Source organism: Nicotiana tomentosiformis, chromosome 9 (genome assembly GCF_000390325.3).
Source record: "Nicotiana tomentosiformis chromosome 9, ASM39032v3, whole genome shotgun sequence".
Lineage (NCBI taxonomy): Eukaryota > Viridiplantae > Streptophyta > Magnoliopsida > Solanales > Solanaceae > Nicotiana > Nicotiana tomentosiformis.
The window spans coordinates 75,581,249-75,596,184 of NC_090820.1; the positions used below are offsets into that span (position 1 = coordinate 75,581,249).

General features: G+C 34.3%; 1 long non-coding RNA gene across 1 annotated transcript; it reads left to right on the forward strand.

Moving 5' to 3' along the window:
- Nucleotides 1-11,649: 11,649 nt before the first annotated feature.
- On the forward strand, nucleotides 11,650-13,480 carry LOC108947763 (uncharacterized). Its single transcript, XR_011411274.1, has 3 exons — nucleotides 11,650-11,780; nucleotides 12,632-12,856; nucleotides 13,365-13,480. It is a non-coding gene; the product is annotated as an uncharacterized lncRNA (long non-coding RNA).
- Nucleotides 13,481-14,936: the final 1,456 nt, after the last annotated feature.

A 14,936-nucleotide genomic window follows, 5' to 3' on the forward strand; every position in this document is an offset into this window, starting at 1 on the left:
AAGATAAAGGTACACAATCTCCTATCTATTGTAAAATACTCTTAGGCACGAAAACTGCATATCTACGTTGGCATTGATAGCAAATACCCTAAATTTAAGGCTTTATTTTCAATGTTATCCAATTATCGTAGTTACTATATTTTCATTTTGCAATATTTTGCATAAGCACGAACTGTCAGGAAGGATAGCCAAACGGGTAGTCGAACTTAGTGAATATGATATTTATCAGCCGAGTACAGCTATAAAATCACAAGTTTAGATATTTCATGGTTAATCTTAGCTCGAACATATTACCCGAAGCTGAAAAGGAAGTACATGTTATTTTCGGGATAATTCTCGCGATTTGGACCTTCTACACAATTAGGTCCACAAGTGTTAAAAGTTTCAGGTTTGGGACAATGCTTAATTATATCGGGAAAGTACTATTCATAAAATTTATTTTATTACTAACAACAAAGCCGAGTATGAAGCATATGTTACAGGGCTTGAATTAGCTTGGGGACTCAGAGAAAAAATGTTGATTTAACGATTGATTCTTAACTCGTGATCAAATCCAAGAAAACTATGCAAAGTGAGAAAATCGAGCCAGATGTGCTAGTCTCATATCTACCGTTGATATCACATATTGCAAAAGAAATACTGATTCCGGATCAAACAGTCTCGGGATCGAGTCATCCCTTATTTGGGAGATCCCTGATCTATCATCAATTAAAATGAAAATGATGTAAGTCCGGCTAACATAATTTGAAATTGGCACAATAAATTTATTGATTACTTGAAGAATGAGACTTTACCCAAAGACAAGCATGCTCTCAACAACTCTGAGTGCGTCTCATCCTGTATTGCCATGTTGAAGGAAAATATTCAAGGGTACCAAAGCTAAGGACCCAGACAAACAGAATATATGATGCGAGAAATTTATAAAGAGAGCAGTAAAAATTACTCCGATAATAATGCTTTAATTCGAAAACTCATCAAAGTCAGTATGACTAGCAAATCAAGATATGACACGATCCTCGACAATATTTTGGAACATCCGTAGTTTTCGGCCAGAGTAAAAAAATATTTGATAAAAAGAGCTCTGATACCGTACCTATATTGGAACTGGACCATTTGAAAGTCCATCAACATCGGAACTTGCCATCCTACCACGGACTATTAAACTGAGGACTGTCAAATTATGATTCCAGTATTTGAGTTCTCGTACCTCAAAATTCAAACACTAGAGGGATTACTTATACTCGAAGATTAGTCAATTTGACCTGACATAATAAGAAGTGATATAAACAGTCAATTGCAAATAGTATTCCAACATTATTTACCACCATCTCAACTCAGTTAGTTGTCTTGCTCATATCAAGCATGTCACGACCCAAAACCACGTGACCGACACCCGACACACTACCCGACCCGAGCGAACCAAACCATGTGATGTACCCAAATCATATGCATGAAAACCAATTTAACTGCGGAAGCTCCTTGAAATCATATAAATTTTCAATTTAAATGATAAAATATTTTTCAATTTCAATATCACACATGACGCCTTCCATGATAATAATAATGAGACTAAGTAAAATAAATATATTTTCATGTATATCATGTACAATCCCATTACTACAACTTTTCACAACTATCTATGGAGCCTCTAAAGAATAGAATTAATTACTTGGGCTAATACCAAACTAGCATAAATTAAGAAAACAACATGATAGCTACCACGAAATAGGAGTGGTGCCTCACCATATACCTCAGGAAGAGAGTCATTATAGCCCTGACCGCATGCCACGTATCCTACCTCATCCTGAAATATGTAAAGTAAGCGGGACCCTGGAGGGCCCCCTAAGGACTGAGTACACCACAACGGTACTCAATAAGTGTCATAGACTCTCTCTAACTTAATTTCTTGGGACAAACTTTATTAAAAATAATGCATCAATATTTGATATAAAATGATAAAAAATGTACCTAGCGGCAAGTATCATATACCCTACTTGCTCAGGTCGTCTCATGGTAGTGCCGTACGAATCGACTCAACCATGCTAATAATAGCACAAAATAGTACCCTCTCGAGGGAGAGCACTATGCCATAGTCTATACCACAAAGTGGCCATCTACGCCTACACTGGCACATGTAGTTTCATGACGACGAACACAATATATCCGAAGTCAATCTTGGGGAACACAAGTAACTCCCAAAATATTTGATACTTCCAAAAATAGATTCACAACATAGTAGCCTCAAAGGACCTATTTTTATCAAATCATAACATTAATAGAAAATCTAATCCATTTGAACAAAATTTAAATAAACAACCTTTTTACATGTTAACGCTTTTAGCAATTTAACATCAATCTTTAAAAGATACCACAAATGCTATTCTGCTCATTAATTTCCAAAAAGAATACTTTCATAAAAACTTATCTTTAGCACTTAAATATTTATACTCTTGTCAATACGAAAGTTTTGATAAAAACTTATAACATTTACCTTGAGTGTCATTTTGCCAACAAGATTAAAAATAAAATTTTATAAAGCAGCATGACACTACATATGCAACATAATATTTTTGTACATGGATACATCCGTACTTGTTTGTTCCCACAAGCACGAAAGTACATTTGCAAATAACTTAAGTATTAACTCAAAATATGCTTTTAGAGAAAGTTCCTCAAGAAGAGTAAGTTTAAGTCAACTTACCTCTCTTTCGCTTTATTAACATTCACAATCTTTCAATCCTCTTTCATCGTTCCAATGTTGATTAAAATGCTTAAACATCACCAACAAGTCAATATCTACAATTAGATATCCTAATTACATCAAAATATGACCTAAAATATTTATCAATAACCATTTATGGCTCATAAGTTGGCTACAAGCCTCTAACAACTCAAATCGCCGAATAGAGTCACATGCTAGTCCATTCAACCTCATTCTTATATTTTAATATCTATTCGAAGTCATTAATGATACTACATCAATTGTTTAATGCCACCAAATTACCATTCATCGTCTTCCATAATCAACACTTGCAAAATATACAATTCGGGTGATTACGTAGTTGATAACCTCCAACTTTTGCTAACAAATAATTTCATAGGTTCGTTGTATTCATCAATTTCATCGCCAATATTACTATTCATCTTCTCTCTTATTTTCTCAAAAGTACTATTCATGCCATAAACTAGAGTTTTATAATCTAATTTTTTAACTATTAAAACTTGTAACAAATGCTTCAAATACTTCTAACTACTCATAATAAACGAGTTTGAAGCATGAATTACCTCTAGTAGATCAATATTGACAAATCACAACTTTGGTGATTTTTGTATTCTTGAGGATTTGATGATGCAATCTAGTATTTGGATGCAATAATGATATTAGAACTCATGCATATTTAGTAAGAATCAACCCAAAATATCATTAACAGCTTACCTTAGTTGGTTGGACTAGATTTGAGCTTAAAATCGCTCCTTCACCTCAAGAATCCTAACCCCCAATAGTCAAAATACTTTCTTTCTCTGATTTTTACTTATAGGCCCAGATTTCTGAGTTTCGGACGTGGCCCCGGATGCTTCACCTCCTTAGTTCACTCCTCTTTGAAGCTCGGATGCGGACTCGGACGCTATGGCAGTACTTCAGTGCCAGCCTTCGGTAATTTGATCATAACTTCTTGTATGAATGTCCAAATGACAAACGGTCTGAAGCGTTAGAAACTAGACTTGAAGTAATTTCATTTGATAGGTTGTCCTTTACATAACTACTTATATATATATATATATATATATATATATATATATATATATATAGGTATACTCATCCAAAGTTAGGTCTTGTGCGTACTCATTTGGAACTTTAGTCTATTTGTAATTTCCAACTTGACTTGGACTCGGGGTTATCCTTAGACCCCACATCACTTATAATATGCCTCATACACTTATTATCATATCCAATTAATATCCATCATATTAATAGTCCTCGTCTGCACATAAAATAATATAATTAGCACACATCAACTTTCTTAATTGAGCTTAAGCACTTCAAAATTTTCCGGGGTTCTACATTTTACTCCACTTAAGAACATTCGTTCTCGAATGTTTTACAAGTAACTTATAAGCATTGAGTTACCATCCTTTTATCTCCAACCACAATGCATATTCACTTATGACTTTATAAGGGTCTTATACTTTCTTTTCAAAATCTCAACTTACTCATGGCCTTCAAAATTTGGCTATCTTTACAAATTCTTAAAATTTTTGATAGAGTTTCCCCTCTAATTGGGACTATCCAAAAATTCCAACCTATCAAGAATAATCTCCCACATGGGCACCAATAATAACATAGCTCAACAACCAACAATATACAACATAATGTACCATCTTGGCCCCACTAGGACGTACATATACTACAAGTGCATCAAATGTGAATCTTTGAAACTTTTAACTAGTAACATATATGAATACCATTCAATATCAATAATAGCTACTACACATAGCTCCCATATCACTATTATACATGCCTTCATTTTCTTTAGTCATGCATACGTCAAGTTGTACCTGAAAAGTATCTTCAAATAAATCAAAAATCTCTCTGTGATTGGATTTCCTTGATAATTCTTTTTGAGATAAAGAATAACTTATTTTCATGCTCCCTTAATTTCTTAGCTTTCTCAAGGCAATATCTCATAGTTTATGAGATCGAAGTTATATTGCCCACTTGGTATCTGCAAAACTTGTTTATTCCGACTCGTAGTTTTGGAATTATTTTTTCCATAAACAATACTTTCAAATAAATCTGTTTCCTTTCACGATTCTTGTTTTCATACATGATTTTTCCCACTTAGGACTTTTGATGTCCTATAATTATTAAAATTATTCTGGAATGTTCTTCTTTTCCTTCCAAAGACTAATAAGATATTTGTCCTAGATTCATCCATCATATAACAATTAATACTCCCACTTTCACTCGTGATTTTTGGAGTTCCCGAAGATCCCAACTTGATAACTATTATTTCTTACAAGTTTTCTCTATGGAAAAAAAATATTCATCCCAGTTTCATTCATTTTACGATACTACTTTGCCATCCATTCTCAAATACCAGGGTTCAAGTTTCAATTTCTTAACTTTAACCAACTCTTTAACTCTATTGAGTTCCTTGTGATGGTTCTCTAACAAATTTTTGAGATTTTATCTATTTATGGGTGCACCATAGATATACTACCATATTCCGTAAGCTTCCAACACTCACGTATCAATGCTATCACGATGACACTTACACCTTTTAAGATTAGTGCTCTTTCTTAAGACCATGCTTTTTTATTAGCAAACTTCGTTTTGGCATACAAGAGTCATCTTAGAATTTAAGAATATGCATTGCATTATCCCTTTCTGTTTTATTCTGTGCGAGATGTGCACATATTAAAAGTACTCCCTTATTCCATAAAATTTCACGTATAATTCAAAGTACTCCCTCGTTTTCCACCAACACTTGAATTTAATTCAAATCACATATGCCTCTAAGTTGTAAGAATATATGTGAGTTGCCCCTTAAATAAGTGAATATCATACATAACTTTTTAACATCCCTGATGTGGAACATCATAACTGTTGCTTGTAATGAGTCTTTGATTTCCTACAAACACTTTATGGTAATTGTACGCATTCCATCATGAAGTTACCGAAGATTTTCTCTTCGTTTTGACTCGTGAATAAGAAATCTTATTTCCAAAACCATCACCTTTAAGGTGAATCTTTTCTGTTCCGATGCTCCCCCACTTAAGAGTAAACCCAATTCAAACTCTTACTTGCCACTCGAAGTCATTATTAAACTTATATCTCACATAAAATTTTTCATTAACAATCAATTTTCTCACCCACTATAATAGGCTATTTATCCCTCCAAATAATAAATCTCTATTTTACCGCTTCAATCTTTCATCGTACCTTGAATTATATTTCATCATTACGCTGATATGCTCAGTATTCTGACAATATGATAGATTGGTTATGCTCATAGAAACTTTCTTTGTTTATTTTTATGTCCAAGTATCACGTTTCTACTAGCTGCAATATATATTGCTAAGTGCCTTTATTTCTCACCCTTACGATATCATTATAGTTAGGACTTCACTCTTTCATGTTCACTCTACCGTTGAAATCTCTTGTAACATTTCACCCTTCAATTCGTGCTCTAATACAGTTCTAGCAAGTACGACTACCTTGCGCCTCTCATCTCATGCTTAAATAAGTTGAACAAGTGTGACTCCCTTAAGCTATATCCACATACATTGTATAACTTTTCACAACATATACCATCTTTACAATAGTAAATGTAAGAAATATGCAATCTATCATTATGCCATCATCACGTTCTCAAGCCGCATATAAATATGAGATTCCGTAGTATATTTCTCTGAAATTATATTTCTTGCTAGTAAGTCCTTTTATAAAACTTTATTTTGATGGTATCTCATCGAGTAGGCTAATACTTATAATAAAGATTTCATACCTGTAAGGTCTTATTACCTCATGCCTTCATCATAATACGAACTCTTTTGTCTATAGCTAATACCACATATTTACATCAACATGTTTCATATAAAAACAATATATACTTGCATATTTTTCCATTCTTTATGGTATCATTGACCTCGTCCATATATATCAAGTTAGAAATTTGTGACACGGTATCATGTAGCCTTAGAATTCTTGTAACTTCTCAATCTCTGTACCATCACCGTTTTCAATTTTGTTTTTAAGCCTTACGTCAGACACATTATATGTATAACTTTCCAACAACTTTAACTTAGCCCATGAGCCATTTCAATATTTATTCTTCTTAAATCATAAGGATCCATTCACTCACAAGTTAACTGCTCTTTCAATATTGGGCACATATAGAGTTGCTTTGAGATCATTTTTGAAAATTCTCAATCTTTCATCATTTCAACAGAATAAAATAAGACGTAACTCAACTAGAAAAACTCAAGATTATCATTCCACGTCATTATTTTCTCTAACAACCTATGTTGCTTCTTATAACCTCCAAGATTACGCCTTTTGTGCCTCTCGAGCCTTAATATTTTCACGCTTACTCATTTAAGTTCACATACTTTATCCTTGCATACCTTGGTATGCCTAATTAGAGACTGACTTTTATTTGTATCACATTCATCATCTGGAGGAACTCAAGATTTGCCAGGCCCATCTTTTACATATGGCATACTTCGTCTATCCTCAACTCGTACTTACATGTGGCACTTTATTACTTGTGTGCCACTTCTATTACATATGACACAATCATGACGATAACCTATCATACTCAGGGGAAACCCGATATCTAGTATAATTAAGGGTCATCTCCCTCTTCTTGTAACATTCCCTTTTCGGATGATCAAGAAAGTCCTTTTCTTTTTCTTTTGGGAAGGTGTCTTTGGTCATTATTGACACTGTCTTAACTATTCCATACTTCTTATGAGTCATACTATGTTTATCAAAAACTTGACTGATTCACATTCATTTATCAGTTAGATCCATATCACCTATTTTTATCAAATCATAGCATTAATAAAAAAATCTAAGCCATTTGAACAAAATTTAAATAAACAACCTTTTTACATGTTAAAGCTTTTAGCAATTTAACATCAATCTTTAAAATATACTACAAATGCTATTTTGCTCATCAATTTCCAAAAGAAATACTTTCCATGAAAACTTATCTTTAGCACTTAAATATGTATACTCTTGTAATACGAAAGTTTTGATAAAAACTTATAACATTTACCTTGAGTGTAATTTTGCCAACAAGATTATAAATAAAATTTTATAAAGCAGCATGACACTATATATGCAACATAATATTTTTTTGCATGGAGACATCCGTACTTGTTTGTCCCCACAAGCACAAAAGCACATTTACAAACAACTTAAGTATTAACTCAAAATATGCTTTTAGAGAAAGTTCCTCAAGAAGAGTAAGTTTTAGTCAACTTACCTCTCTTTCGCTTTATTAACATTCACAATCTTTCAATCCTTTTCCATCATTCCAATGTTGATTAAAATGCTCAAACATCACCAACAAGTAGATATCTACAATTAGATATCCTAATTACATCAAAATATGACCTAACATATTTATCAATAACCATTTATGGCTCATAAGTTGGTTACAAGCCTCCAACAACTCAAATCACCGAATAGAGTCACATGCTAGTCCGTTCAACTTCATTCTTATATTTTAATACCCATTCGAAGTCATTAATGATACTACATCAATTGTTTAATGCCACCAAGTTACTATTCATCATCTTGCATAGTCAACACTTGTAAAATATACAATTCGGGTGATTAGTTAGTTGATCACCTCCAACTTTTGCTAACGAATAATTCTATAGGTTCATTGTATTCATCGATTTCATCGCCAAGATTACTATTCATCTTCTCTCTTATTTTCTCAAAAGTACTATTCATGCCATGAACTAGAGTTTTATAATCCAATCTTTCAACCATTAAAACTTGTAACAAATGCTTCAAATACTTCTAACTACTCATAATAAACGAGTTTGAAGCATTGTAATTACCTCTAGTAGATCAATCTTGACAAATCACAACTTTGGTGATTTTTGTGTTCTTGAGGATTTGATGATGAAATCTAGTATTTGGATGCAAGAATGAGATTAGAACTCATGTATATTGAGTAAGAATCAACCCAAAATATCATTAACAACTTACCTTAGTTGGTTGGACTTGATTTGAGCTTAAAATCGCCCCTTCACCTCAAGAACCCGAACCCCAATACTCAAAATACTCTTTTTCCCCGATTTTGTACTTATAGGCCTAGATTTCTGGGTTTCGGATGTGGTCCCGGATGCTTCACATCCTCAGTTCACTCCTCTTTGAAGCTCGGATGCGGACTCGGACGCTATGGCAATACTTCACTTCCAGCCGTCCGTAAGTTGATCATAACGTCTTGTATGAATGTTCAAATGACGAACGGTTTGAAGCGTTAGAAACTAGACCCGAAGACCTTTCATTTAATAGGTATTCCCCCACATAAGTATTTATATATAACTAGATATACTCATCCAAAGTTAGGTCTTGTGCGTACTTATTTGGAACTTTAGTCTATCATGTAATTTCTAACTTGACTTGGACTCAGGGCTATCGTTAGACCCCACATCACTTATAATATACCTCGCACACTTATTATCATATTCAATTAATATCCATCATATTAATAGTCTTCGTCTTCACATAAAATAATATAATTAGCACACATCAACTTTCTTAATAAAGTTTAAGCACTTCGAAATTTTGGGGGTGCTACAAAGCATAAACACTTCAAATAGTGTTGAACCAGTTCTTCAAAAATACATGTACTACATATACAAAAAAGATCGATAACTCCATGTCAAAGTCAAGAATCCCACGATAAAAAAATGAGAGTTTTATATCCAAATCAAGATAAATATACGCAAATATGTCACCAGAATAAAGTTCACTTTGAAAAAATAGGTGACTTATATTCGGTCCAACAACGACCATTCAAGTTATATATATAAGCCTTTCTTAACGGTTGATTGTATTATGACTCAGATCGATTATCCCATATATATAAATAAAAATCTCAAATATTATTTCGGACATGTGGCCCTCTCTACTTGAAAGTATGTTCATATACTTCAATTTGGATTCAACATCCAATCAGATTAAATGTCTCTTGGGGACTATACTAAGATATACATTTATTCGGGATCAATATTCCCTCAGACTCAATATCTTACCGGGATCAATACTCCCGTAAATCTTAATGGAGTCAATACTCCCATAAATTCTATCGGAATTAATACTCCCTCAGACTAATAATCTATTCGGATCAATCGATCTAATTTTACGCCTAAGTGAAAAGGAGCCATCCTCTTCATAGCGTTTAAAATATATAAAAGGACCCTCTTTTATTTAAAAGTTAGACACTCAAAGGTGCAACTTTAAGACATCGCACACAAAATGATGCATCCAAACATATATTTTAAGTCTATAAGACTAAATATGAGCACTCAGATAAATTTTTAAAGTGCCAAGAAAAATTACTACTCGGATAAATTTCCTAAAGTACCAATGATATCTAGACAAGCGTGATTACATTACTTAAATTTGCAGTATTTATATCTTTCTCAAATAAGAGAAGTCTCTCTATCATCCACCATGATAATGGAAATATCATCTAGCTTAGAGACGAAGCTGAGTAGGCTGAGGATTGGTTCGGGATTACTCTGACTATCCTCGAAAAGCTCTTTACTCCCCTTGTCAAATCTTTTCTCTAGAAGACGCGTAAGGACACTCTCGATATTAGTACCCATAGTACTCGTCTTCTAAAATCATCCAATCAAATGGCTAACCGTCGGATGCTTTGTTTCCCGATCGTAAAGTTAACCGGATGTATCAAATTTCTGGACTTTTTCAAAATCAACATCCCCAGTATCTAAGGTTGTGAGGTTATAAAAGTTTCGGGTACAACTAAAAACCCAAGAGTTTTCGGATGAACACTAAAAATCCGAGATCAAGCTTTCTGTAGTAGTAGTACTTTTTCATCACCAACTGATTATTGACGAAAGGAACATAAGTGGCGGTCATCTGAATCTCTAAGTTCTGCACTTTGTTTTCCTTCGCCCGATTTTTGTCCCTATTGGTTTTTTTCGGCAAAGTATTTAATGAGGCAGAGACGAGGGTGGAAAAGATAAAATCTTCCACTTTCCGGTCACATCACAGTGAGTAACCGAAAAGTGGGGGGAATATCTGTATTAGTGAAAAATAGACTCCCCATGCGGGTCTATTAAATGGCGATACATTTCAACAAAGTTATGAAAAAAGTGAAGAATGACATGTAAATGTGACATGTGAAACACCCTCGGGACTGGGCATACTCGTACCGTGCCTGTTAGTCTCAGAACTGACCATCATAGAATAGCTTCGGATCAGTTACGGGAGAATAGCTCATAATTACAAGGAAAAAATTAATTAATCCCGGATTACATGGGATTTACCATCATTATGCCATCAATTACAAATCAATTATGTAACGTACAATAAATACAATAAATGGTTGTAGCGGTCAGAACAAGACAATAAATTACAAGATTGACTCAACATGCACGAGATTGACTCATCAATTATGGAATTAACTAATCAGTTACGAAATTCCAGAATTTACACAGCTGTTACACACTGATGGATTGAGTAAATGCTCATAATGGACACATAATTCAAGGAAAATGGTTACTTAGATTTAGCCATATAAATAGACACATTTTATCACCATTGTGGTCATCTAATTTTCTTCTCTACAGCTCTATACATTGTAATTCATAGCATCTTGCTTCCAAGTTAGACATAGTTCGGCCCTTCAAGTTCTGTTCGACTCATCATCCTATCAAGGATCATTCAATAAGAATTATTTCTTCTCTGCTTTATTTTTATTATATTATCTGTCATTGAATTTATTTTTCATATCTCTATCACGTTGTATTAACGAAGATTTATATCTTTCGGATCGAATCTGTTGCTTGTGGCCTGTCATATAAAATTTATTATTTTGACCTTGAAAATTATTTTTTGGGTTAAACAGTTTCATGATTTCTCCATACTACTACCATCCAGCAATGAAGATTGTCACACCTGTGAGGAGGAAGCTTCGAGTGAAGACGATGTTTAATATCCTAGTCCTCTTCTGAACCCTGCTTGGGTACCTTTTGCTGTTGTTGGAGTTTACAAACAAGATATTGTAAGCTTTCGTCGTTGAACTAAAGAAAAAACTGACGACTGTGTTTATGCTTTCTTTGGTATGATTTCATACGGAGGACGGCTCAAGCACATGTATGGCCTAAAGCCAAAGTTTTATGTGAGGCCTATTATTTTTTTTAAAAAAAGGTTATAATATATATTTCTATTTTGAAGTCTATTGTTCTAGATTTTTGAGATGCAAAGTTGTTAGTAATATTTTTATGATTAATATTTTTTCAAATAATTTTTTTTCAACTAATATAGCCAACCCATTTAATCTTTCTTGAGACATTATTGATCTTAGCTAAGCTTTTATCAATTTTAATTTTGAATAACTTCTTTCTCTTAGACAACTGTTATAGGAACTATTAATATTTTTCTATAAGCAATATAAGTATTTGGAAAAGAAAAGTCTTTTTATTTCATTGAGTATGTCGATTAGAGTAGTCTATTCTAGTTATACTATTTTCCTTATCAAATCAATTCCAATTCACATGTTAATTATTCATACTATCCATTTTTAAGTAGGCCAAATAATTGCTTTATTTACATAGCAAAAAAACAAAATTCTTTCCTTTTATATGAGGAAGTCTACTTTTGTACTTGAAGTACAAAATATTTTTTATTAAATATCTATAAACCTATTATTTCTAAGAAAATGGGGCCTCCCAAATTTGGGACCTAAGGCAGAAGCCTTATTAACTACAACATTAGAGCCGGCACCGTAATATGGTAATAATATATATGTAAGAAGTCACATAAATTTCAACAAATATTACTTGGTGGAGCCTATGGTGTCAAAGTGTGATGGTTCAGGTTGAACCTATCAAGTTTAAGTAAATTGTCTGTTAGGTCAGCAATATGGCCAAAGCACTACAAAGTTGTGGCATGAAGAGAGCGTTAGTTGTCCATTTTGAAGGTTTAGATGAAATGAGTTCTCTTGGTAAGATTTTCTCTGTTGTATTATATGTATAAGTTTTCAGTTGGTTTTATCAATCACGCAATGGGAATGGACATGACCTGGAGCAGTCCTTGATGTTACACCTGAAAAGATAGAGAAATTTTCTTTTGACCCACGTAAGAATCTTTCTTCTCGGCTTCTAGTGTAATTATTCGTGCAGTTCTTATTCAAAGTAATGTTTGCTAGAGATCTGGTTGCAAATTCTCAAATTCGTCGTACTAATTTGTTTTGTTTGTTCGGAGACTGTATACTGTGTGTACAGCTGCTAGTTCAAGTTTCAGAACGAACATAATTTGCAGAATCATTCTTTAACAAGATGGTAATTCATTACAACAAGTTATGCAAGATAATATAGAGCATTTCTTTATTACATCATCCAGACTTCAGTCCATACCAAAATTAGTCGGAGTAGACTTGATTAATGCAAAGATATGGCCCATTGAAGTTGCACTCTCTGTGGCTTTTGCACACATGTCCGTTTGATTGCTTGTGCTGTTGCTAGTACTGATTGCAGTGCAAAAGAAAACGAGGGCTCTCAGGTAAATCTGTATCAGTTGTGGCATGTTGACTCTAGATTACTCAGTGTCAAATTCAATAGCTAAACGTTCGCGTATGTTATTGCAGTCGATGTAGGTATACCTCGCTGCACATTAGGGGACCTCCGCGGAGGAGGGCCAGAGCATAATGCTGAGGTACTAAGGAGTGTGCTTTCAGGTGAAACGGGGCCAATGGCAGATGCATTGGTAAGTCATTGTTCTCGGATCGATTCATGCTCGAACTAAGTTTGTTTTTCTTAATCGTTATTTGTGACACTATGAATTATATTTCTGTTTACCCTTTAAATTGGATAACAATTAAACTTATAATATGGTTCTAAGGACACGTGATTTCATCTAATACCAATTTATAAATGTGAGAATGGGTAATAGAAATTAACAATAAAGTAAAGCAAACCGGTGTTAGAATGGAACTCAGCCCTCGAGTTTGGATACCCTCGAACTCGTTGATGCCAGAACCATTAAAGTATAACAAGCTGATGAACAATAGTATAAACGAGAAAGAGAATTATATTGCTTTTTATATCTGTCAACCATATCATACAAATGATTAGAAACCCCCTTTATATAGTAGAGGAATCCTACTTATGGTATGATTCTAATTATAGAAGGAAATCCCATGATTAACTAATTAACCGTTTCTAATTTGATCCGTTCTGAGAGTTACGCCATGATCCTCGACTAGTCACCGAGGTTTACGCCGTGATCCTCGACCAGTCACGAATATCTCGCCTTTCTGTTATTATGCTATCTTCGATCTTGCTCGATGTATGTCTCATTTGGCTTTGATCGCTACTAGCCTCGATCTCGACAGGTACCTCGGTTCTGAACTCGGTACCTAGTCCTCGTGATTTAGTCTGTTCCGTTACGAGGTCATCCTTCGATGCAATCTCCCGGTCTCGGTTAAATAGTAAAATTGGGTGGGCCCGATTTTAACTGTATACATATAGTCCCCTCGTTTTTTGGAGTGTAGTGACAAGAAACGGATTGAGCCTTCGATTTTTCTACCTCCACCTGTCATAATGTCATCCTCGTGACGTAAGTGACAGAAGTGACTGAAACGTCCCGTCTGTACAGTTACCAAGGTATTATATGCGGGTCAGTCGATGGTCGGCCACTGCCAATTTTGAACCGTCGTTGTGAAATCTATAAATAGCTCCTCTTTTCACTATTTCGAACTTTTACTTTCAAATTTCCAATCTCCAAAGCTTTTTACATCTTCTAAGTTCTTCATATGCAAATCTACGATTTTCACTGCTAACCTCTTCTTAGAATACCAAATCTTATCATCTCCATATATTTTTAAGTTCAAATCCAAATGGAAAAAATGTCAAAAACTATTCCTCAAAAGGAAAATGCTTCTTCATCGCGGCCGGCCGGCGACAAAACACCGGTGGAGTCGCGCCCTGAGCAGTGTGTTCCCGGAGGGTGCATCCTTAATTCCGACTTTAAGACCGATAAAACCTCGTTGATTCTCGGTCGATGCGAACTAGTGTCGAGGTATATATGCTCGATAACCGAGGGATACCTTAAGCAGGTAAAGAAAGGCTGCAACTGGGAGGGCAAAGAGGTGGTGATCCCGACCCCCGAAGAGGACATCACCACCCATGTGGAAGGGTTTCTAAGTGTTTATACTTAC